The sequence below is a fragment of the Mesoplodon bidens genome, assembly GCF_964165515.1.
Source record: "Mesoplodon bidens genome assembly, chromosome: 17".
Lineage (NCBI taxonomy): Eukaryota > Metazoa > Chordata > Mammalia > Artiodactyla > Ziphiidae > Mesoplodon > Mesoplodon bidens.
In genome coordinates, this window is record NC_138174.1 from 50,812,779 (window position 1) to 50,839,195 (window position 26,417).

The 26,417-nt window shown below is 39.6% G+C and overlaps 1 long non-coding RNA gene across 1 annotated transcript; it reads left to right on the forward strand.

Moving 5' to 3' along the window:
• Positions 1-1,753: 1,753 nt before the first annotated feature.
• Positions 1,754-23,042, forward strand: LOC308605124. The gene is made up of 3 exons (XR_014013608.1): positions 1,754-1,880; positions 20,753-20,918; positions 22,332-23,042. It is a non-coding gene; the product is annotated as an uncharacterized lncRNA (long non-coding RNA).
• The last annotated feature ends 3,375 nt before the right edge of the window (positions 23,043-26,417 follow it).

Consider the following 26,417-nt stretch of genomic DNA (forward strand, 5'->3'; position numbering starts at 1 on the left):
TTGACTAAAACTACTTTTATCACAGCTCAGTATCCCTCTTATCACATATAGTTTCCAAGACTTTATTAAAGACATTTGTCAGAAAGAAAATCTGGATTACAGGTAAGAGTAGTTAGATATATTCATATATATATATACATAGAATATAATAGAAGTTGGAACTGTGTATGGCTATGTGTGTGTGTGTGTGTGTGTGTGTGTGTGTGTGATAGTGTATAGGATCACATAATAAAACAGTTTTCCTAAAGTTAGGAATTTGAAGGGTGACTATCATATAATGCCACGCTTTTTGAGTTGCAAAAAGTCTACTGAACTTTATAGATTTGAGGTTTAAAGCTTAAAGTTTTCCTTTGAATTGTTTCATTCTAAAACAGTTGACCACCTGGTTTTTAAAAAGGAGGGTTTCAAAATATTGCAAAAGTGAAATGACTCATAAAACAAAATCTAGACAAGTAGAAATAAATTTTAAAAATTAAAATACAAATTTATTTTAAAGGCACATACGTTTTGCATTAAGGGGAAAGTGTAGCCTTCCCAATCATCTTTTTCTCTCAAATATTCAGAGTGCATTTTTAGCACATTGTGCCCACATTCAAATGTCAGTGGTTCATTATTTTAAAAACAGCATCTCTTTTAAATGACAAATATTGAAATATAAATTCTATTCTTTTCCTAGGGTCTTGTACACAACGTCTCTTTTATGGCTTTGAGATCCTTGCTAGGAAGCTTTTAAGTGTTCTTTTTGTATTCTTTTTGGAATTCTGCATAGGAACTAAACCTTTTTTTTCTGCTTGAGAAATGTTACCTGAAAGAAAATCACTTTCAACTGTTGTGACTCCTTACAATTTGTTTCTTCTCTTTTGTCGACAATACACTTCCCAGCATCAGTGAGTTTCAAATACCTCTGTTTTGATTCAGGGATAGAGTATTATCGTTTTTATATTAAAATGAAGAACATACGTGGGGATATATTGACACCTTGTCAGATGTATTAACCCCAGGGAGGATGGAAGGAGGGACACAGGGATGAATAACACTCTTGCCTGTGAGTCTCTACTGAGGGTTAGGAAAACATCCTGGCGTGTCCTTTTGTAGCTTATTGGTTTCCTGAGCTAAGTTAGGGATTAGGACAAGAGGCGTGGCTGAATCTCTTCCTGAAGATTGTGATTCTGAGACTCAGAGGAATTGAGACCCAAGTTTCCCACAGCAGAGCCAGAAAAATAAATAAATAATAATTAGGCCTGCACCTCTGACATTTAGCCACTTCTGTGGGTATTGTATCTGGGGCCTGATACATTTTCTTTACCTAGTTGAGGCTGTAACTGCTTAGAGCAAAGAGCAGATATTTGGTTCGCACTAAATACATACATATTTTCTGAACTCTACACATAATAAATAAAAATAATAACCAAATCCTTAAAGTCCACTGAGGCTGCATGGGCCCTCTCCCTTGTGAGATAATCTGTAGGGCAAGGTGTTCTTATAAATCGATTCAAAAGGAACTACAGAGTGATAAACTTGTGGATTTTGTCAGAATGAGAATTTGTGTTCAAGATTTCATTAAACAAACCATTTTTGTAGATCTGTTATTATCACAGCAGAGTTTGGAAGGGCTTGAAGTTGCCCAGAAGTTTACCAATTCAATTTAACAAATAAATAGGCACCTATGATGCACTAGGCTGGATAGCAGATGCTGGCGGGTAGAGAAATGTATTCTAGTCTCTTATTTCTCTCATTTTCTCTTTATAGCTGGACCTCAACTTATTAAAAAAAAATAAAAAGCCCACACCCTTGAGGGAGAGTATTCCTGAGGCTTTGGAATTCAACATCTTTGTCCTGACTTCACCCCTACCAGTTGTGCGACCAGAGCCTTGGCCTCTGTAAGTAAGCATGGTCTTCATACATGTATGACAGGTTGTAACAAGAGTTGTAGTGATGTATACAAGGTACATGAACGGGCACATGGTGACTTCTCTTATTTTCTTTTCTTTCTTTTTTTTTTTTTTTTTGTGGTACATGGGCCTCTCACTGTTGTGGCCTCTCCCATTGCGGAGCACAGGTTCCGGACGTGCAGGCTCAGTGGCCATGGCTCACGGGCCCAGCCGCTCCACGGCATGTGGCATCCTCCCAGACCGGGGCACAAACCTGCATCCCCTGCATCGTCAGGTGGACTCTCAACCACTGCGCCACCAGGGAAGCCCCAATATTACTTTTTGACCCAGTATTGGAAACTAGGTTTTGGCCTCCTTCTGGGAACCATAATTTCCATTTATGGAAATTAGATTCCAATCTTATTACTAATATTCCTAGTACCTCTCTCTACCTGCAGGATCACTCCTTGCTATTGCCAAACTCACTCCTACCTAAAAAGGTCCTGGCAGCATCCCCAAATCCCACCATACAGGCTGGGTCTCTTGTTCTGAGACACCTCCCTCTTGTTGATGATTGCCCTCCTAGTTCTCCAGGCATTGGTTTTGGGAGGATCAGAATCTTCAGCTGTGGCCAGCTGTTGCTAGTCCTGCAGCTACACTCTGGACTGCCACATTGATTTAAAGTAATATCTTTCCATAGCTCACATTTAGCATTGTGATGTATTTTAGACCCCACACATATTTTTGTATCTTAGGGAAAATGCAATTAATGTGATGCTAGATAAAATTTTTTTGAAAGCTTTATTTTGCTCAAAAGAGTCAAAGTTGTGAGCTATCTATTTAACTATGGCTATTGAATGCCTTGGTTCATAATGTCACAGTGTTTTTACAAAATATTTGTGTTTTTATTTCTCTGGTTAAGAGGGAAAGTTGAGTGCCTAAAGAATTTACAAGAATAAAATATTTAATGTTTAATGGCCTTGAAATAAGTTTTTTTCCCCCCTAAAACACTGTTAGTCATAGACACACTTTCAGCTTTATATTCTTTTTAAAAAAATCTGTATTTTAGGTTTATCTTGTATGGGACTCTCTGTGCTTCCTGGACTTGACTATTTCCTTTCCCATGTTAGGGAAGCTTTTGACTATAATCTCTTCAAATATTTTCTCAGACCCTTTCTCTTTCTCTTCTTCTTCTGGGACCCCTATAATTTGAATGTTGGTGTGTTTAACATTGTCCCAGAGGTCTCTGAGACTGTCCTCAAATCTTTTCATTCTTTTTTCTTTATTCTCCTCTGCAGTAGTTATTTCCACTATTTTATCTTCCAGGTCACTTATCTGTTCTTCTGCTTCATTTATTCTGCTACTGATTCCTTCTAGAGAATTTTTAATTTCATTTATTGTGTTGTTCATCACTGTTTGTTTGCTCTTTAGTTCTTTTAGGTCCTTGTTAAACGTTTCTTGTATTTTCTCCATTCTGTTTCCAAGATTTGGATCATCTCTACTATCATTACTTTGAAATCTTTTTCAGGTAGCTTGCTTATTTCCTCTTTATTTATTTGATCTTGTGGGTTTCTATCTTGTTCCTTCATCTGCAACATATTTCTCTGTCTTCTCATTTTGTCTAACTTACTGTGTTTGAGGTCTCCTTTCCACAGACTGCAGGGTTGTAGTTCCTCTTGCTTCCGGTGTCTGCCCCCAGTGGGAGAGGTTGGTCCAGTGTCTTGTGTAGGCTTCCTGGTGGGTGGGACTGGTGCCTGTGTTCTGATGAGTGGAGCTGGATCTTGTCCTCCTGATGGGCAGGGCTGCATCAAGTGGTGTGTTTTGGGGTGTCTGTGGGCTTAGTATGAGTTTAGGCAGCCTGTCTGTGGATGGGCAGGCTTGTGTTCCTGCCTTGCTTGTTGTTTAGTGTGGGGCATTCAGCACTGGAGCCTGCAGTCAGTTGGGTGGAGCCGGGTCTTGGGCATATACCCAGAAAAAGAACATAATTCAAAAAGACACATGCGGGCTTCCCTGGTGGCACAGTGGTTGGGAGTCCGCCTGCCGATGTAGGGGACGCAGGTTCATGCCCCGGTCCGGGAAGATCCCACATGCCGCGGAGCAACTGGGCCCATGAGCCACAACTACTGAGCCTGCGCATCTGGAGCTTGTGCTCCACAACAAGAGAGGCGGTGACAGTGAGAAGCCCACGCACCGCGATGAAGAGTGGCCCCCACTCGCCACAACTAGAGAAAGCCCTCACACAGCAACAAAAACCCAACACAGGCAAAAATAAATAAATAAATGAATTAAAAAAAAAAGTTGGCATGCTTCACCATCCCTAAATTTATATATATATATATATAAAAGACCCATGCACCCTAATATTCATTGCAGCACTATTTACAATAGCCAGGACATGGAAGCAACCTAAATGTCCATCAACAGAGGAATGGATAAAGAATATGTGGTGCATATATACAATGGAATATTACTTAGCCATAAAAAGGAATAAATTGGGTCATTTGTAGAGACATAGATGGACCTAGAAACTATCATACAGGGTGAAGTAAGTCAGAAAGAGAAAAACAAATATCGTACATTAATACATATATGTGGAATCTGAAAAAATTGGTATAGATGATCTTATTTACAAAGCAGAAATAGAGACACAAACGTAGAGAACAAATGTATGGATACCAAGGGGAAAGGGCAAGGTAGGATGAATTGGGAGATTGGGATTAACATACATACACTATTGATACTATACATAAAATAGATAACTAATGAGAACCTGCTATATAGCACAGGGAACTCTACTCAGTGCTCTGTGGTGACCTAAATGAGAAGGAAATCCAAAAAGGAGGGGATATATGTATACGTATAGCTATATACGTATAGCTATATATAGCTGATTCACTTTGCTGTACAGTATAAACTAACATAATATTGTAAAGCAACTACACTTCTATAAAAAGTCTGTATTTTAATGTATAGTAAAGTTTTTAAAATACATCAAGGTTTGTATTCTTCCTTAAGCAGAATCCTTGAAAGGGCATGTGATGGGTCACAGATTTTGTTTTTAAAAATCTGTGTTAAATAAAATAGAAAAATAAATTAAAGATGAAAATTTAAGTTTAAAATTATATGACCATTATCCAGCTACAACAACTGCAAAGAGAGAAAAGATGCAAGTTTCTCTTCTCTTTTTTAATGCAATAGATGCAAAGTTCTTGACAATAAAATGAACCTAAATACATACTAGATAATAATCAACTCCCTCTCTCCACTCTGGCTCATCCCCAGTCACTGCATGGATGAAACATACCCTCTTCTCAAACCTCCCAGAAACATGTTATGTATGGTAAGCAAAAAATAAAGTTCTTTTTCTCTCCTATTGCTTCATCCTCTCAGTAACCCAGGTGTTGTAGCCAGCCCAGTGTTCACCAGAACAGATGACCAGGGAAGCCATCACAGTCATCTGAGGGGTGCCCCTTCCCTAAAATAGGTTTCCCACTGCCTGCCACGTGGCAGAGTTCTGCCACTGGAGATTAATTTGGGGTGGGGGGTAAGGCTCTTTATTTCCAAGCGTGAGCTATAATAATTATATTAAAAAATTTTTATCTTTCAGAGTATAAGACCTTCAGGTCCTAAAATATAAGACAGAGGGACTTTAAGCTGGCTAGGAGATAGAGCTGAAGCGTAAAGGAAAAGAAGACCTAGATAATAAAATGAACTTATTTGTAAAACAGAAACAAATTTACAGTCATAGAAAACAAGCTTATAGTTACCAAAGGGGAAAGAGCGGGAGAGGGATAAACTAGGAGTTTGGGATTAGCAGATACAAACTACCATATATAAAATACATAAGCAACAAAGACCTACTGTATAGCACAGGGAATTATATTCAATATCTTGTAATAAACTATAATGGAAAAGAATATGAAAATGAATATATATAGGATGAATATATATAATGAAATGTATAATGAATATATATCTATAAAAGTGAATCACTTTGCTGTACACCAGAAACTAACAACAACATTGTAAATCAACTATGCTTCAATTTAAAAAAAAAAGAAGAAGAAGACCTAGCCCATTGAGAAGGGCTACAGAGAGAACATGTAGATGGTGGGGGACTCAAAAGGACAAGTGTCTCTTTCCTTCTTTTCTTTCCTTTCTTGCTCTCTTTAGTCTGCTTTGAGTGGGTGGCCCCTAGGACCACCCGATCACACCAGCACATTCAGGCTTTTCTCAGCCAGGTAGTAGCAAGTGAAATTATATCCTTGTAACTCTTTAGTCTTATTCTCTGTCTTTAAAGCAAAAATCCAGAGAACAAAGAAACTCAATCTTTTTATTTATGTTTTATACCTTGACATTTTAAGTTACACTAATAGAAAAGAAGCCAGAATCCATAATTATTTGGGAAAAAGCACGAGGAAAGGAGAGAGATCTTTATTAAGCTTATGTCAAAATATAACTTGCGGGCTTCCCTGGTGGCACAGTGGTTGGGAGTCCGCCTGCCGATGTAGGGGATGCAGGTTCATGCCCCGGTCCGGGAAGATCCCACAGCGGCTGGGCCCGTGAGCCATGGCCGCTGAGCCTGCATGTCCGGAGCCTGTGCTCCGCAATGGGAGAGGCCACAACAGTGAGAGGCCCGCATACCGCAAAAAAAAAAAAAAAAAAAATATATATATATATATATATCACTTGCTTTGAAGTTTCTAAAGATGAAAAATTACAGTGCATTGCATATAACTTTATATCATTATAATAGCTGATTTTTTTCATATATGCTTCTAAACACTTCTTTTTAAAACACTTTTGCTTTAAAGTAATGTCCTTTCAGAACTCATATTGATTATTATTATATATTTTAGAGAACCTAGTATATTTTTCTGTCTCAGAAAAACATAATTGAACATAATGGAAATTGAACACTAAGTGAAAGTTGTGGGAAAGCCTCATTTTGTCCTGAAAGATTGAAGCTGTGAGGTATTTGAGGCTGGGATGCATTTAACATCATAGTTAGTGCCATATGTACATGATTCTGAGCGCTTTACATTTATGATCAGTACAATGATGGATAAGGCAGGCACTATTACTGTCCCCATTTTACAGGTAGGGAGACAGACGGTTGAATTATTCCAGAGCCACAGAGCTGGGGTTTGAACTCAGGTAGTCCAGAGTCATGATCAGGAGCAGTACTTTATGTCACCTCTTTGGGACAACCTTGTGACTATGGAGAAAGGAATATTCGAGGATGAATCTTATTTTATAATGAGCTTCCTCTGCTGGGAAATGTATTTTTTTATTCAACTCTACAGGGAAAGGAAAAAAGCAAAAAAAAAAAAAAAGCACTAGAGTCTATCATTATATTCCCTTGATATACATGCTCATTTGTCACATTTCCCTGATGTTTCCCTAGTCATTATAGGGAAACAGTGGTCTAAGCTTAGCTCCTTCAGCCCAGCCCTGCACTGTGGTTGTGTCTGGACCTGGTGAAGGGAGTTTGCATGACAGACTGGAGAACTTCCTGAGAAAGGACTTCTCACAGGCAGACAAGATACCCAGTTTTTAAAAAAAAAAAAAAGCCTTAGCTCTCGGCAAAGAGGGCCAATTCCAAATACAGCATGAGATTTGGCTTCATCCATTTATCTCCTAACCCAGATGCTCATGGAATCATGTCCGCATCCTGCGAGGGCTGTGGGGCTGTTTCAGTAGGAACTTTGTGAGACTTTGTGCTCCTCAGGGCACAAGGGGCGCTGCTTTGATTCTTCTACCTTTCTGAGAAAGGGGTTCTCTCTCCTCCGGATGCAGAGCCCTATGTGACATGCTGATGAGTCCAGCAGCACATGCCGTGGGCACCTCCAGAGGAGCACATTGGTGGTGCTGCACCGGGATGATGGCGGGCTGCCCAGTGAGAGTTGAAGCAAGAACCCACCTCTTGCTTCAAACTATATTTCACCTTATCAAAATATACATGTTCTTGGCTCCAGGCCATGGGGACAGGGACATCACTGGATAGTATGGTAGTTAGAAATGGTGGCTTTGGAATGAGAAAATGTAAGTTGAAATCCTGGATTTGCCACTTGCCACTTCTGTGACCTTAGAGAAATCACTTAACCACTCTAAGCCTCAGTATTCTCATCTATAAAATGGGGATAATGACAGGTTCTACTTTGCACAATGGTTGATTTAAGTTAGGGACTGGCCAAGAGGCAGAACTGAGGATAGTATGTAAATAACTGCATACCATTTAAAATGTAACTATTTAAAAATTTAAAGGCTATTTTTATGTATGGCTTGTGTGCCATACACAGACAGGCAGTGGACCGGATTTGGCCTCTGGACTGTAGTTTGCTAACCCCTTTATTAAATGAATGAGCTACCTTGATGCCTGGCACATAATAGTAGTAGCTCATATGACTACCATTATTCCTTAAGGCTCTTGCACTCAAGTAAAGCAAATCTTGAAAGCGAACCCAGAGGCTGGTTAAATTATGTACTTACCAATGACAGAGAATTTTTATTTTCTTAGCAATAGAACCTCCCCCTATTCCCTCAAACCTATGCAGGGATTTTCTTCCTTCCTCCCACCCTTCCTTCCTTCCTTCCTCTTCTCCCTCTCTCTTTCTTTCTTTTTCTTTTTTGAATGAAGACTTTCATAAAAGTTCTGACACAGAAACTCCCAAGAGGCAGTCTTTGGAAACAACAGATGACATGTTTTTTTTTGGTTTTTGTTTTTTGTTTTTGCTGTATGCGGGCCTCTCACTGCTGTGGCCTCTCCCGTTGCAGAGCACAAGCTCCGGACGCGCAGGCTCAGTGGCCATGGCTCACGGGCCCAGCCGCTCCATGGCATGTGGGATCTTCCCGGACCGGGGCACAAACCTGTATCCCCTGCATTGGCAGGCGGACTCTCAACCACTGCGCCACCAGGGAAGCCCAGATGACATGTTTTTTAAGGTGGAAAGGAACAGCTAACTTCTGATTGTCTTTCCTTTCCTTTTTTTTTACTTGTTGGGGTTTCCAAACTGAGAGTGAAAGCTGAATTGTTCAGTACAACAAAAGAAATGATAAGGATTGTGTGTTTGTTGGCAGATGGGTATAGAGTTAAGGAGATGGAGAGATAGTTGGATTGGAAAGGGGCCTTGAGGAAAGAACAAATGTGGTTTAAATAAATATTTTAAAATATTACACTGAAAACTTTTCCCTATTTTCCCCCAAACTTGCATTATTTGCTCATGTTTTGTTAAGCTGGATCTCTTTTAGGGTGAGAAAATAGGGAATGTGAGAAGGGTCTCACTAGGGACAAAGGGCAAAGCCACAGTCAACCATGGAGTCTGGTCACCTGAGTTTCATGCAGTTTAGTTCATTGATTGAGAACACAGTTTAGGAGTCAGATAGAACTGGTTCCAACCTAAAACTCCAGTTTTTTTTTTCTTTCTTTCTTTTTAATTAACAGTACAAGTTGGGAAAGCTACTTGACTTTTATCAGCGTTAATAGCTTTATTTGTAAAATAAGTAAAACTCATTGTTTTCCTAATGAAATAATGTCTGTAAAACATTTAGAACAGAATCTGCTAAGGAATGCATGCCCTTGAAGGGCTAATTATTATTGTACATCTTAACAGTGTACACTGGGAGACACTGCTGGTGGGAATTGCAAGTAATCAGGCCAAGCAGCTCCTCTGAGGGCAAAGGCTATGGACTCTACAGGTGGAAGTCAGAGGCAAGAAGACCACAATGGCATAAAGTATCAGTGATGAATGTTTCTGAAACTCTTCTGTAAAAGTCACCCAAAAGCAAATGAGGGAAGCCTGTAGTCCTGGGCTCTGGTGGAGCAGGTCCAAACAAACCCCAGACATGGGATATCAGATAAGAAGAGGTTCCATGTTTAGACTTGTTGGCTCACCCCAGAAGTCCCAGTGATGGCTGACAGCACTTGCCTATTGAATCTTTTGGATTAGATAATTCTCTGTGATGGGGGCATCCTATGCATTGAAGAGTATTTAGCAGCATCCCTGGCTTCTACCGGACAGAAGCTAGTAGCACCTCCTCCAGGTAGGAAAACTGAATATGTCTTATTAGCTAGGTAGCCTAACGTCCCCTGGGGAACAAAATCATCCCTGGTTGAGCAACACCGATCTATGTGGACAGTTTCATTCTCCTCTAAAGACTTTCAGAAATAACTGTACTGGGTGGACTTTATGGAAAACTAAAGGCTCTTCAGGAGCAGGTGGGGGACAAGCTGGTGAAACACAAGTTACACATACAGGATACAAAACCTGAAGGATATGCACACAAGAGTAAGCTGTATAGGGCTTTTTCAGGATGTGTGATTTCTTTTCTCAGTCTCAGCATAGAATTGAATATCCTGAAGTATAAACTGTTAAGTGTTAGCTTCTGAATCCCAAAAGTCTAGAGACCTTCTAATGCCATCTTTGGCCCTTAGGGCCTTTACATTTGCTGTTCCTTTGCTTAAAAACCTCCTCCCTGAGGACCAGTGCTTCCACAGCCACCTTTTTTTGCTCTACCATTGTATCCTGTGACAGTTCATTTTATGTGTCAACCTGACTGGGTCATGGCGTGCCCAGATATTTGGTCAAACACTATTCTAGGTGTGTCTGGGAGGGTGTTTTTGGATAAGATTAACATCTGAGTTTGTAGATTGAGTAAAGCAGACTGCTTTCCCTAATGTGGGTGGGCCTCATCCAATCAGTCGAAGGTCTGAATCGAACCAAAACACTGGCCCTCTTTCAAGTAAGAGGCCACTCCTCCTGCCTGATTGGTTGAGATGGACCACCAGTCTTTTCCTACTTTTAGACTCAAACAGAAATATCAGTTCTTGTTGGGTCTAGAGCATGCTAGCTTTCTAACTGGAACAGCTTTCCTGGTTCTCAGGCACTCAGACATGGACTGGAACTACACTATTGGCTCTTGGGTCTCCAGCTGTCCAACTTCAGATCTTGGGACTTTTCAGCCTCTACAATCACATGAGTCAGTTGCTTATAATAATCTCTCTATATACATGGAGATGTATATATATATAATGTCCTGTTTCTCTGTAGAATCCTAATATACAACCGCCGCTCCCCCTTCCTTGACCAACTCCTCTGCATCTTTCCTCTCTCAGCCTAAATATTATCTCTGAGTATCCTTCCCTGAACCTTTAGATTGACTAGATGCCACTTCTTTGGACTCTAGCCTGCTTAGTGGTCTATTGCAGCCTTTAAAGTTTCCTCAAGGAAGAAACCATATCTTGTTCCCTCATGTAATTCCACGGCCTAGCGTGGTGTCTTACAGAGAGCTGACAATCACAAGGAATTTGTTGAATAAATGCTTAATTGCTTCATAGGAAGTAAGCGTGGCTTGAATAATCATATTTTTATGCTGTTTAAAAATCTCTCTATATTTCAGCTACTACTTAGGAACAAGAACCATTTTATTAACAAAGCACCGTAGAAGTCATTGCTATTTCTTTTTCCTTTTTTTTTTTTTTTTTTTTTTGTGGTACGCGGGCCTCTCACCATTGTGGCCTCTCCCGTTGTGGAGCACAGGCTCCGGACACACAGGCTCAGCGGCCATGGCTCACGGACCCAGCCACTCTGCGGCATGCGGGATCTTCCTGGACCGGGGCACGAACCCATGTCTCCTGCATCGGCAGGCAGACTCCCAACCACTGCGCCACCAGGGAAGCCCCATTGCTATTTCTTGAAACCAAAAAAAAAAAAAAAAAAAGTGCTATCAGATTTAGAAGCAACCTGGTGAGTGGGAAAGGATCCACTAATGAGGCTGAAACCTACTCTAAAATGTGAAAGTTGAAGAGCCCTTACCTCACTTTGGGTCGAATAGTGTTCTCTTCTGTATTTTTTAAAGATTGTATTTGGAAACTATTTTCCCCATTTTATGCCCTGTTATTTATTATCCTGCTCAGTGGATTTTTGCATTAGAGGTCTATTCCTGCCCGGTTAGCCCTGAGGGAAAGGATGATACAGAACTCTCATATGTCTCTGTTACTATGTATTATTACTTGGAAAGTGTCAAGGCAAATGCCATGTAAATAAATAAAATGCTCCAGACGCTTTAGCTCTCACTGCTAAGCAGTGGGGGGAAAAGAGCAAATGTTTAAGTTTTAAGAGATAGACTTAATAAGAAGCTGCCATTTTCCATAGCGTGGGAGAAAAAGCATATTCTCCTCAAGCATGTGTAATCTGGCACTGAGGATTAATAGAATACTACTGAGTCTGGCTTTGTTTTCTGTTTGCTGTTATTTGGTTTTGTCACAGCCTGGCAGTCTCAGTTCTATTGAATTTAGTGTATATATTCAGCTATCAAGTAACAAAATTAATCTATTGAAAGGATTTTTATCTTTTATTAGGAGAGGCTAGGCAAAGCTGTTTCATTTTCCATTACTCTGGGGACTCACTTTTGGTTAATCTCTTTCTGATTTCCCCAATCATGTGGAGAATCAGTAAAATCCAGCCAGATTCACCTTCCTCTAAACTCCACATGAGGGAACTCAGTTACTTTCAGACAGGGTGAATCTCCTCCCATGTACTCTCTTTAGGGTAGGGTATGGGGAGCTTCAATCTATTTATATCTTCTGGGCAGCTGAGGGCTGACATGTAAATGTGGAGATTGTCAACACAAAGAACATAGTGTAATTATTTGGAGAAAATTACAGAGTGCACTTTTTCCCTCCAGAAGGGTTGAGAATTGAGTGTTCTGGTGAAATGAACATCTTTGACAACAGAGACTCACCACACTGTCCCGAATGCTACCCGTACTTGCTATACATGGATTACAATCTTCACGCAATTAATATCCTAGACCTTGGAAGACACTGTTCTAGTCACATACTATGTGACAGCTACTCACCAAAGATGGCCTCTAACGAACCATGCCTCCCAATATTCAAGATCTTGTACTGCCCTCTTCACATTGAAGCTGAGCTGATCCTGTGACTTGCTTTCCCAATAGAATGGGGTAGAAGTGACAATGTGTTTGCATTTCCGAAAGCCTGAGCAGTCATGTAACAGGTCATATTGTTCTGAAGGAGAGACCTCATGAAGATACTATATAGGAAGGATATATGAAGAGAAGCCACTCTGAGTTTGTATGGAAATAGAGACAGAGACCAAAAAAGATAGAGAGGGAGAGGGAGAGAGAGACAGAGAGAGAGGAAGAAATCCAGCTGCCCCAGTATCCCACCTAAGCCTAGCTATCCCTGCCAAGGTGACAGGCACATGAATGAAGCCATTTTGGACATTCCATCTTTGAAACTGAATATGCAGCCACTATTTGACTGAAGTTGCCTGAGGAACTACAGGCAAGACCAGCAGAAGAACCATACAGCTGACCTCCAGTCAACCCACAGAATCATGAGAAATAACGGAATGAGTGTTGTTTTAAGACACTAGGTTTTGAGGTGATTTGTTATGCAGTCATAGATAACCAAAGTAGGAACCCTAAGACCCTAAAATAATTTAGTTCAGTCATCCTTATACTATAGGTGAGGAAACTGAAGACCAGAGCAGCGAACTCATTTGACCAAAGTTACCAAGTAACTTAGAAAAAATGCTGGGATTAGAACTCACATCTCTGGATTTCAGTTAAGACGTCTGTTCATTTTACTATGCTGAGTTACTTTAAATACATGAACACTTAAAACATCTCTGTGAGACCTACTTGAGAATGGACTTGAGGATATGGGGAGGGGGAAGGGTAAGCTGTGACAAAGCGAAAGAGAGGCATGGACATATATACACTACCAAACGTAAGGTAGATAGATAGTGGGAAGCAGCCGCAGAGCACAGGGAGATCAGCTCGGTGCTTTGTGACCGCCTGGAGGGGTGGGATGGGGAGGGTGGGAGGGAGGGAGATGCATGAGGGAAGGGATGTGGGAACAGATGTATATGTATGACTGATTCACTTTGTTATAAAGCAGAAACTAATTTAAAAAAAAGAAAAAAAAACAAAAACAAAAAAAAACATCTCTGTGACCCAGGAATTTCACTTTTGAGAATGTATCATTGGGAAATAAAGAAAAAACATTGTGTCTAAAGATGTTCACGTATTATTTATAATAACAATTGGAAACAAAGTGTAAGTCAAAATATAGAGGCACAGTTAAGAAATTTGTCTACACTTAAATAACATGTGGCTATTAAAAGTGATGCCTTTGAATAGCATGAAAAACACATGATATAATGTTAAGTGAAAAAAGTGGAGCACAACGAAAGCAGGACACAAAATGCTTTATGTGTCCTTAAAGTTAATACTTTTCTTTCCCAAAGACTAGACAGATGAAGCATATTGAAAAGGTATCACCAAAAAATTAACCATAATTAATAGGAAGTAGTAAGACTAAAGGATACATTTTCAGCCATTTTTCCTGTATTATTTCCATATTTTCATAAATGTATTGGAAAAAATAAATGTGTACTGTAGAGTAAAACTCTACTGATTTTAATTTAATGTTATTTATTTATTTATTTTGAAATTAATGTCTCTTATTTAAAAGACACTTTTGGGGTTTCTATGCCCTTTGAACAATACTTGTCATTTTACTGTCCTTTGCTGACAGAGGAGAAAAGGAATATAGTGTGTGATTTATTGCTTCTCCTATGGGTTCTTAATATGATCCTGATGTCAGCTTAATTTAATCTGTGTTTTTCATATAAAAGAATGGAACAAAATAAAATTCCATTCTAGTTATTTATATTCTTTGCTTTTTTCCCTCAATTCTACACAATCAGACTGTAAATAGTATTGCAAATACAAAATGTATGTTGTTCGCTATATGAGAAAATTAAAATATTCAATGATTACTTTAACTTGGTATTCCTCTTCCTATTTTCCATAACCAGTTTCTAAACTTAGAATGGATTAGTTCAAAAACGAAAACTGCCTGTCTCCTTAGTTACTGCTGTTGAAAGTTGTTACTAGCCTCTTATTCATTAATTAATTTACAGGTGAGTTGTTCACTCCAATGCCTACACAACAAACCTATTCTCAAATTATTTATTTTTATTGCTAAAATTTTATAGTTGGTATGATATATTGGAGAATAAAATATTAAAATTAAAGCTATTTTTATTTGTTAGCAACTATTTTAACATGTGAAATCTGATTAACACTTAAAAATCTAATTTAGATATTCTAAATCAGCTTTTAAATATGGATTCTCAAGTCCCTGTCTTTATTGCTGCTGCTTACGCTTTTAATTTCCCCAGTGCCTGGCTGTAACCCAGAACAGGTTTAAATACAGTTCCAATATCTGAAAAGGCTGATAATTTGAATCATAATACTACGGTGTAATAAGTAAAACAAGGAAGAAATACCTCTTAGGCAGGAAAGATAGGTCTGGGCCCAGGGACAGTCTCCTCCTGTATAAGTATTAGGCAGAAGGCAAAGCCACCTCCTTGTCTTGCAGTAATGAGGTCATGAGGCATGGAGGAATGGCATCGAAAACAGAAACTTTGTAGCATCTGACGAATGGCATGTGAAACAGAAACTTTGTAGCATCTGAGCAAGAAACTCTTGACCATGAAAACTATGGAGCATGAGCTTTGAGGTAGGCGATAGACAGGCTTTGGGTTGACCTGCTGCAACCTGTTTCACGGGACTTGGAGATAAACTACTGTTGGACTATGAGCCCTGATTGGGTGAAAGACAAAGCACCCCCCTCCCCACCCCGCCCCGCAATTCCGTCATTTTTGTGGTCAAGATTTCCCAGCCCAACACATGCGCAGAGGGGGTCTCAAGTTACCCTCTAGTAACCTTGGCCACATTGTAATATCCTTGTAATATCATTAGCATTGCCGTTTTGACCTCCTCCCTCACCCCCTCCCTGTGGTTTTCACTTAGGTGTTCATGGGAAAGATCAAGAAAGGAGCTTGGGGCTTCCCTGGTGGCGCAGTAGTTGAGAGTCCGCCTGCTGATGCAGGGGACACGGGTTCACGCCCCGGTCCGGGAAGATCCCACATGCCCTGGAGCAGCTAGGCCCGTAAGCCATGGCCGCTGAGCCTGCGCGTCCGGAGCCTGTGCTCCACAACGGGAGAGGCCACAGCAGTGAGAGGCCCGCGTACCGCAAAAAAAATATATACCTTAGATTTACTCTGTGTAGCCTACCTTGAGACTGCATACTACTACATATATAATAACAGTTATTTATCAAAGAAGATATCTGCTAGAAGTTGTAGATTGGACATGATACTCAGACAAGTTCTGGTGCCTGTCCAGTTCTTATTTCCTCCAGGAGAACTGTCATCCACACAGGGGAGTGCCCCAGAAGACAGATTTTTTAAAATATGTGACTCTATCCCTCACTACAGATGACTGGATTATAGGGAAACACGTGCTCAGCTGGGCCAATTATACTCTCTCCCCCCCTGATTTTGGAGTTGGGACGCAGCAATTTGGGCCAAGTGTGCGTGCCAGACATTGAAGGACATGCAAACTTAGTGTTCTGGGGCTGAAGCTAAGGCAGCCATAGGGCGATTACTCTGCAACAACATGAACTGAGAGATAAGCAGAGAGAATGGATCTTCAGCACGGAGCAGGATAACTAGAGACAATGGGGAAAAGATAGCTGGGTTTTCAATTCTGGAGAACAGCCGTTGTTCCTAAAGGCTTCCCGGCTCTAGCTCTAGCTCTTGGCCAGCCCTGGCCGTGTTGCTGCCACTGCTCTGTTTCAGAGGTTACACTGAGTCTTTATAGTATGTTCCACTCTTTTTCTTAACTTACTATGCGAATCTGTTTCTTGCCACCAAAAAAGCTTTGCCTAAGTCAACAGCCTTTTTCTAATTTATAGTAATGTGTAAATGCCAGCTTTGCCAGTGGTATTCCGTAGGAGACACTAAGCTCTTTGGTTGTATGCTTTGAAGGGCAGGGCCCTTATCTTACCAATTATTTATAGGTCATAGCACAGTGCAGAATATAGAGTAAGTGCTCCCCCGAGCTGTGCTTAATTAAATGAACAAGGGGGGCTTAAATGAAAATTTGGTATATCTGCACCACCCATTTTGTGATTTGCCCAATTATTCTTGATACCAATGGATTGTTTTCATATTTTTTTACTTGTTTCTTTACATTTGTAGACTGTACAATTGTCTTCTGCCAGCGTAGCTCTAAAGTGTTTATGTCATTAAATCACACATGAGGGGAAGCTTGTGTTCTCATTTAACTTTCAATCCAGACATTTATAAGGGCAATGAAAAATAAAGAACCCTCTAGGCTACTGTAATGTTCATGGCCTTTTCCCACCTTGCAAGTTTTCATAGATATCTTATTTGGAGTTTGTTATAGGTCAGATGAACTGAATGGATGAGATTTTCTTTCTCCCGGAGTAAGAGGCCATTATCTTCCATAGAGGATTCAGTCAGTAACAACCAGAATGCCCCCTGCCCTTTCCTTTTTAGTTGAATAAATCATGGTCATGACAGTTCATCCATTTTTCCTTTGATCCTGATCTTCATTGAATCATACTGTACTGTTTTCCACAAACAGTGATTTTTCTGCACCCAGGGGTGGAAATGGTGGCCATAGGGAAGGGGAGGGAAGTAGACAAGGTCAAGGGAAGAGGGGATAGTATTGAATTTTACTACTTGAAATATAAAGAATTCCTGGAGAAGAGCAATGGAGATTAATGGAGGGACACTTTGAAATTAAGAAATCAATTTTTTTTCACTTTTTCTCTGCTCTCAAACAGTTATTGTAATCATCTATCTTTATCCATTGATATGTTTGCTAAGTAGGCATTAACATTGATATATCAATGTTAGACAAGATGAAAGTTGTCTGCTAACTTGTGTTTGATGAGTTCTGAGTCATTTTTTTCATGAAAACCACAAAATCAAAGACAAAATTCTGGAGCTGGAAGAACTTCAGGAATTACATAATAATTATTCATTTTGTCATGAATATTAATATTTGTTTCAATTCCATCTTATTCAAACATTTCATTTCATTTTGTACATGAGAAATACAAGGCTTCATGATGAAATAACATTAATTGAAAGTTAGTGGCTAAACCCAGATCTTCTGACTCAATGCCTTCCCCGGTACATGACAATAACATTTCCTCAGATTTTTTGATATTTATTTGTGATGACTAGTATACATATTTCTATGTTTACCTGAGTGTATAACATTAAATATCCTTCAGTCTTGGAATTTGTTCCTCTAGGGATGAATTTATTGCTCTGAAATCAATCTATAAATTAATTCTGCTAGTTGGCATATTCATACATAATGGGCACTTACTCTGGTTTCTAGAAGAAGAAATCTGGTTGAAAAATAATTTTGTGAAAGTTGAATAATGTATGATTAGAGAATTTTGCAGTACTCTTCCTTTCCTGCTTTCTGTCATTATAAGTAAGTTTTCTTGGTTAAAGAAAAATAAGTGAGAGTAAATATTTAGAAAAAAGTCTGACCTAACTTAAACTTCAAAGTTTACTTATTTCAAAGATATGAATTTGACATTCATTCTAGGCAAAATCTTGACTGGATATTTAAAAGACTATGAATATTTTAAGGAATAACTACTAGGATATCACATGAATTTCCTAAGACATTTGGAAGAAGTCACATCCAACTAAACTCATGTCCCTCTTTCATGGGCTTACCTTATTGAATAGTCAAGAGTATATAATAGGTAGATGACAAACATTTAGAGGCCTTTGCAAAGCATTTGTTAAGTTTTCTTATGAGATTTTAGTGAAAGAGATTGGAAAATATGGACTAGATTTAAAACAAATAGATTTGAAAAGAGTTGAATAATTTTATTCAAAATTGTTCAAGTAATAATTATCTTGTAGCTATCATTTATTGAGCACTTACTATGTGCCAGGCATTGTACTAAATATATCTGTTATCTCATTTAATATTTAATTTGATATTTAATGTAACCTACGAGAGATATATTCTGATTTTACAGACGAGGAAACTGCAGGTTAGGGAGTAAGTAAACTTTTCCAAAGTTACTCAACAAGCAAAAAGCGATGTCAATACATGAACATAAGTTGTTTGACTCCAAGACCTTACTCCTTACTACTAGATTAACATAATATTAGTGGAAGAGCCTAGTTTAGTTCAGTTGAATTATTCTCCTTGAATGAAATGTGGAGGGCATACCCCAGTGATTATAATATCATATCATTTTATTGATATTAAACTATAACTCATTTATTTTTATTTCTTATAGTTTTGCTTGATTTATTCCATTAATAACATTTTATTGGGCACTTAGGCTTTGAGTGACAGAATCAGGATCTAGAATGATATTGAAAATTGGTATTATGAAGTTGAAATGAACAAGATACATTTTAACAAATATAAATGTAAGAACTACTGGCTCTTGGGTCCAAGAAAGCAAAGTAAGAACCTGAGAGAAACAATGTATGTGGCTTAGCATATGTGAGACTCTGATTCATAATAAAAATATATATTTGTTTTTTGTCCCTGGCACAGAGCTCCTAAAACCCTTGGAATTTCTTAAGCAGTGAGAGCAATCAAGGTGTCTTTTGTTATGTTAACGAGGTAACTCTGGTAAGCTCCTAGGTAACCCACAGAGGGGCGAGATGGTTGCCAGGAGAACCAAGCAAGTGATTAGAGGGTTAGAACTTTCAATCCTATTCTGAATTCCTGGGAGGGAGAGAGGTTGGAGATTGAATCAATTGCAAATGGCCAGTGATTTAATCAATCATGCCTATGTAATGATACCTTCATAAAACCTCAAAAGAATGGAGTCCATAGAGCTTCCAACCGGTGAACATGCAGAGATTCTGGGAGAGTGGACTGCTGGGAGAGGGCATGGAGACATAGCCCCCCTTCTTACATACCTTGCCCTATGCATATTTTCCATCTGGCTGTTCTGGAGTGATATCCAATAAACTGGTAATCTAGTAAGTAGTGTTCTTTCTGAGTTCTATGAATCACTTTAGTAATTAATTCAAGCTGAAGAGGGGGTTGTGGGAACCTCTGATTTACAGCCAGTCAGAAACCAGAAGTGGGGGCAGTCTTGTAGGACTGAGTCCTTACCCTGTGATACCTGAGGCTATCTCCAGGTAGAGAGTGTCAGAATTAATGACTTGGTCAGAGCTAATGGCTTGATGGTGTAGAAAAAAACCCACACACACACTGGAGCATGTGTGAAAAAGACTTTGGGGTTTTGGTTTATAGTCAGTTCCAAGAGAGGCAACACTTTGATGTGGGAGCTCAGAGAACTTCTGTGATCACAAGAGTATTATTAGGGGGACTTCCCTGGTGGCGCAATGGTTAAGAATCCGCCTGCCAGTGCAGGGGACACAGGTTCGATCCCTGGTTTGGGAAGATCCCACATGCCGTGGAGCAACTAAGCCTGAGCGTCACAAGAGCCACAATTACTGAGCCCATGTGCCACAACTACTGAAGTCCGTGTGCCTAGAGCCCATGCTCTGCAACAAGAGAAGCCACCACCATGAGAAGCCCATGCAACGCAACAAAGAGTAGCCCCCGCTCACCACAACTAGAGAAAGCCCGTGCGCAGCAACGAAGACCCAACGCAGCCAAAAACAAATTAAAAAACAAAACAAACCAAAAAAACCCCAACAGTATTTATAGAACAATGAAGGGGGCAGTGCCAGACTGTTTTCCACTGATTGCACTGAACACCTCTGGAATTTTTAGTTCTAGGTGCTATAAAGTATATGGATATGTGTGCATAAGAAATTGCTAAAAGGGCTGAAATCCTGTCATAGAGAAAATAAATGAGGAATGTTTTGGTGGGGGAGAATAGCATTATAGCTATCTTTAAATATTAAGAGATCTTCCAAGTGGAATGTGGCCAGATACTGGTATACTAAGGAGAGGGTTTGGGCCTATGGATGATAACAAAAACAGTTTTTTTGTTTTAACAGGAGGAAGACATTTTTGATAGTGCCATTTCAAGACGGCATGGGCTGCCCCATTAGGAGGTGGATATTTAGCCGTAGAGGCATTCAAGCAGACACAAAACAGCAAATGTCAGAATTTTGATCAACAAATACAAATTATCTCCTTCCTAAGAGAACTCTAACTTATGTGGTAAGTCTATAACTTTGGATACAGAGGGCTGAAGATGCCAGATAATGTTACAAATAGTCTCAAAGGCAGCCAGGGCAGACTTACTTCTATTGGTATTTCTATGCTGTTCAACCTACTTAATTTGCTGGTGCAAAATATTTTGCATATTTGAAAATAGGGCTTTACAAATATTTGCCCAGAATAACTGTGGCTTGCTCTAATAAAGAGTTCCTAGACTTTATAAAAATTTAGTAGAGAAAACAAAGTAGTCAATCTGGTAAAAAACATATGGAAAAATATGGATGTGTGCCATATATCATATGATATCATTTTATATGTGGAATCTAAAAAATGATACAAATGAACTTATTTACAAAACAGAAACAGACTCACAGACATAGAAAACAAACTTGTGGTTACCAAAGGGGATGGGGGGAGATAAATTAGTAGTTTGGGGTTAACATATAAACACTACCACATATAAAATATGTAAACAACAAAGGACATACTGTATAGCACAGGGAACTATACTCAATATCTTGTAATACCTATAATGGAAAAGAATCTGAAAGAGAATATCCTGTCTATTTATCTACCTATCTATCTATCTGAGTCACTTTGCTGTACACTTGAAACTAACACAACATTGTAAATTAACTATACTTCAATTTAAAAAATCATTAAAAAAAAAAGAAAAATATGGACTTCCTTGGTGGCGCAGTAGTTAAGAATCCACCTGCCAATGCAGGGTACACGGGTTCAAGCCCTGGTCCAGGAAGATCCCACATGCCGCAGAGCAACTAAGCCCATGAGCCACAACTACTGAGCCTGTGCTCTAGAGACTGTGAGCCACAACTACTGAGCCCGCGAGCCACAACTACTGAGCCCACGTGCCACAACTACTGAATCCCGCACATCTAGAGCCTGTGCTCCGCAACAAGAGAAGCCACCACAATGAGAAGTCCGTGCACACAACGAAGAGTAGCCCCTGCTCGCCGCAACGAGAGAAAGCCCACGTACAGCAACAAAGACCCAATGCAGCCAAAAATAAATTAATTAATTAAATTTAAAAAGAAAAAGAAAAATATGACTATGTGCCACATCTCTCCCAGTCCCAGTCTGGTCCCTTCTTCTTATTAATTTATTTTTGTTTGTTTAATTCAAATGAATTAGAATCAGTAAACAGCATTTACACAGGAACTTCTGGGAATCATAGCTGTCCTTTTTATTTATTAGATGGTCATATAAACTGCGGTGTATCCATCTGCTAAAAGTCATGTTTTCATGGTGTTTTGAATCAGAGAATGGCTCCTCTTCCATGCGGTTTGATCCTCCTCTTCGGGGAGCACACATTACAGTCATGCTTTTTTAGAGAAAAAGTATCAAAAAGTGGTTTGTCTTGTGACTTTTTGACTTCTCCTCATCCCCTTCCAGCCACAATCTTCTCCCTCCTTCCAGACTCTGGGACTTGAATGTATAATTGCAGCCCGTTGTCTGCAACGTAATTATAGCCTCATTGACTTGTTGCACAGCAGGATGACAAGAGTGCTGGCTGTCAGACAGGGTCAGAGGTCAGCCATTACCCCACGGATTGCAGGCAGCAGCCTCATCAGGATTCTCGGGAAGTCTCTTCTCAGCCGTGGGACGGGTCTGCAGCTGCCTGTGTGCCTCAGCAGATGACTCTTTGCATGAAAACACAGACTGTTTTCAAGACACAACATCCCAAGATGCCATTTGACTTCTTGTTTTCTTATTAAAGACATAACCATTCTGAAGTGAAAGAAGCTATTTTCTTGTGCTTTCCATATAAATCTCAAGCGGGATCTGTACATAGCCAGCATTAAAATATTACATCTATTTTCCTTCATACAGTTAAGATTTTAAAATCATATTTAAAAAGAAAGTTAAATCAGGAGGCTACATTAGGATGGAAACTGCTATGTACTAAATAGGAAAATAAGTTGGACACAAACAAATGAATTGTGTTCAGACTGAAAATCCTATAGATCCTGTAAATAAAGGATCATAAAATCATGATGTAAGAAAATAAAAAGCACATCATATGTCAGTTAACCTAATCTTACAGGTGATAAAAGAATATTCCTTAAACAACATTTCTTATGTTTCATCTAGTCTGGATTTAAGTCTCTGATGGGATGCAAACTCAGATATATTTTTAGAGAAGGAATGTCTTAATATTACTGAAAGATCGTTCAATCCCATTTTCAAACATTTGAAATATTTCACATAACTGATATTTTCAAAACTTTAAACAGACATACTGATCTAACTCACGGTAATTTCAATGAATAAATCTGACAGAAAATATAATTGAGAATTTTCTCATCGAGTTTTCAGATTATACTAAACTAAGTGACAATGTTAATGTCTGAGAAGCCAGGATAAAATATAACATGACCTTGAAAAAAGTGTTTAATCTAAAAAAGAGGACATTTAGTTAGGTGGATGGGGGACAATAAAGTTTAAACACAAACATAATGGGGGTGGGGAAATAACCCAGTAAGTTTTGTTGTTAATGCAGTAAATAAGAGGTATGAATAAAATACTTTTATGAAACATGCTGATGTGATATCAGGATTGAGTAAACGTGTTAGACATCAGGAAGCATTCCTACTATTCTATTTTTACAAAAAGAGACGACTGTATTTCATTTCTATGACTTCATTTCATCACATTATTCATGTCCGGGAGCTGTAGTGACCTCATTTAGTCAGAGTTTAGAGCAGCATTTTAAACCTTAGAAAGCCAGCAGGTCATCAGAGAAAAGTCGTTTTTAGGTTTACCAGGCTGAGGTGCAAACATAGACATCAGGCTGTGGTGTAACACTGAGTAAGCAAACAGGAAATGAAAGCAGTAGGAAACCTAAGGCAGGCTGAGTTAGATTGGCCGCGGCAGGGTCAGAGATGGAGGAAGTGAGAATCAGGCTGTCACACCAGAGGTGTGAGCACCGGGGGTCACAGCGAGTGTGTGGGAAGCCCCAGTCCAGTTCTCTGCCTGCAACAGGGGTGTATGAGACACAGGCAATTCCAAAGATGTGGTTGGTTGTACGACCTCCTTCACCTGATCTTTCTGGTTAATGCTAAGAGAACTACCACCATTACATATATCCATCATAACAATAAAAGTCTCCTTTATGAGGGCTTACTATGTGCCAGGGCGTAGGATAGGGATTCATTTATTCATTCATTCCTTTATTCTATAACTATGTATTGAGCCTAGAATGTGCCTGGTACTGTGATAGTATTAGGATACGATGGTGAGTAAAACAACATGGTCCTCAATCTCATAGCAAGGGTGAGACAGATATTAATCATATGGTGTAGGGCCTTCCCTGGTGGCGCGGTGGTTAAGAATCTGCCTGCTAATGCGGGGGACACGGGTTCGAGCCCTGGTCCGGGAGGATCCCACATGCCGCGGAGCAACTAGGTCCGTGCGCCATAGCTACTGAGCCTGCTCTCTAGAGCCCGCGGATCACAGCTGCTGAGCCCGCGTGCCACAGCTGCTGAAGCCCGCGCACCTAGAGCCTGTTCTCCTCAACAGGAGAGGACACCGCAGTGAGAGGCCTGCGCACCGCAACGAGCAGCAGCTCCCGCTCGCCGCAACTAGAGGAAGCCTGCGCACAGCAACGAAGACCCAACGCAGCCAAAAATAAATAAATAAATAAATAAAAAATCATATGGTGTATATAACCTAAATAAATAGAAATATACATATAATGAAAAGATGTGATAAGTGCTATTAACAATAGAAAAGGACGCCTAGGAGACCTGGGGCCCTGACTTGCTCTGAGAAAGTGCTGCAATGTGAATGATGAGTGGAAAGAGCTAGAGAAAGAGGAGAGAATGGGTTCTCTGGACAGAGAACAGTTCTTGGAGGATGTGAGAGCCAGTGAGGTATCTGGAAGAGTTCCACAAAGAAGACTGGGGATGTGGAAAGAGGCCAGATCACACAGGACCTAGCAGAGTATCTCAAGGAATGACAGGAAACTGTTGAAGGCTTTCAAGTACTGATATAACATTATCTACTTTTTCTTATGATAACCCTGGCTACAGCGTGAAGAATGCATTGGAACAAATATACAAACTAGTTAAGGAGTCAGTGGCTTGGCTCATCATGAGAAAAATAGGGAATAATAATTTACGCAGTGCTTGCAACCTAATAGGATCCTCATTTTACAGAGGAATAATAGACAGAGGCTTGGAGAGGTTAATTTCCAAAGTCACTCACTTACAGTGGGAGAGATTAACTCTTTCATGTTTAATCTTTCTAGTTACATAACTCATTGAGGCAAGATTCATACAAATGTAGAATTGGAATGGGAACTTAGATCCTATGTAAATTAATTCATTGATTCATTCAAATATTTGTTGAGTGGCTGTTCTAGACACATATTGAAAAAGTCCCTCTTCTAATAAAGCTTTTGAGTGGATGAAAATGGTAATGGATTAACAAACTAGCTACCTAAATGTCAGTGATACAATGATAGCAATAAAACAGGTCATGTGATAGGCAATGATGGAATGGTTCCTTTTGTTCAGTGGTAGCGAGAAAGGCTTCCTAAAACCAGAAAATGAAGCCAGCCTGAAAGAGGGCAACAGAAAGAGCCTTTCAGGCAGAGGGGATTGCTGAGACAAAGACCATGAGATGGGGACAAGCATGACATATTTGAGGGACAAGAAGAACCTCAGGGTGGCTAGAGTATCAGGGAGAGTGGCACAGGATGTCTGAAGAGATCATCAGGGTCCAGGTTCCAAAGGACCTTGTAAGTGTGGGGTTTAGATTTTATTCCAATTGAATGAGAAGATTTGGGAAGGTTATTAAAGAAAACAAGGTAAAGAAGACAGGATATGATTCCAGTTTTAAATGATCACTGCAGCTGCCATGAGGAGGGTAGATTGTAGCGGGCAACACTGGATGCTGGGAATGTCATCAGGAAGCTGCCTCATATGCCTCCCAGGTAAGAGATGATGGGGGCACTGACTAGGCGGCAGAGCAGTGGAATTGGAAACAAGTGAATGTTTGAAGACTTCTTTATTATGGAAAATTTCAAATATATACAAAATCAGAGAAAATGGTAAAGTAAAATCTGATATATCCATGACTCACAGTTAACCATTATCAACTCATTGCCAATTTTGTTTCTTCTATACCTCATCAACTTCTTTAGATTTTCTTGCAGCAAATAGTATGCCATTTCATCCATAAATATTACAATATGAATCTCCAGTAGACAAGGGTTTATATTTTGAACAGAACACTAATTTATACCTAAAAGTGAACAATAATTAATTCCTAATGTTATCAAATGTCCCTATCAGTGTTCAAATTTCTTTGTCTTATGAATTTTTTTTCAAAGTTTGTTTGAGTCAAGGTCCTCATGTTCATATACTGCATTTGGTTGATGTGTCTTCTCTCTCTCTGTGTCTCCCTCCCCCACCCCCCACCTCTCTCTCTCTCTCTCTCTCTCTCTCTATATATATATATATATATATATATATA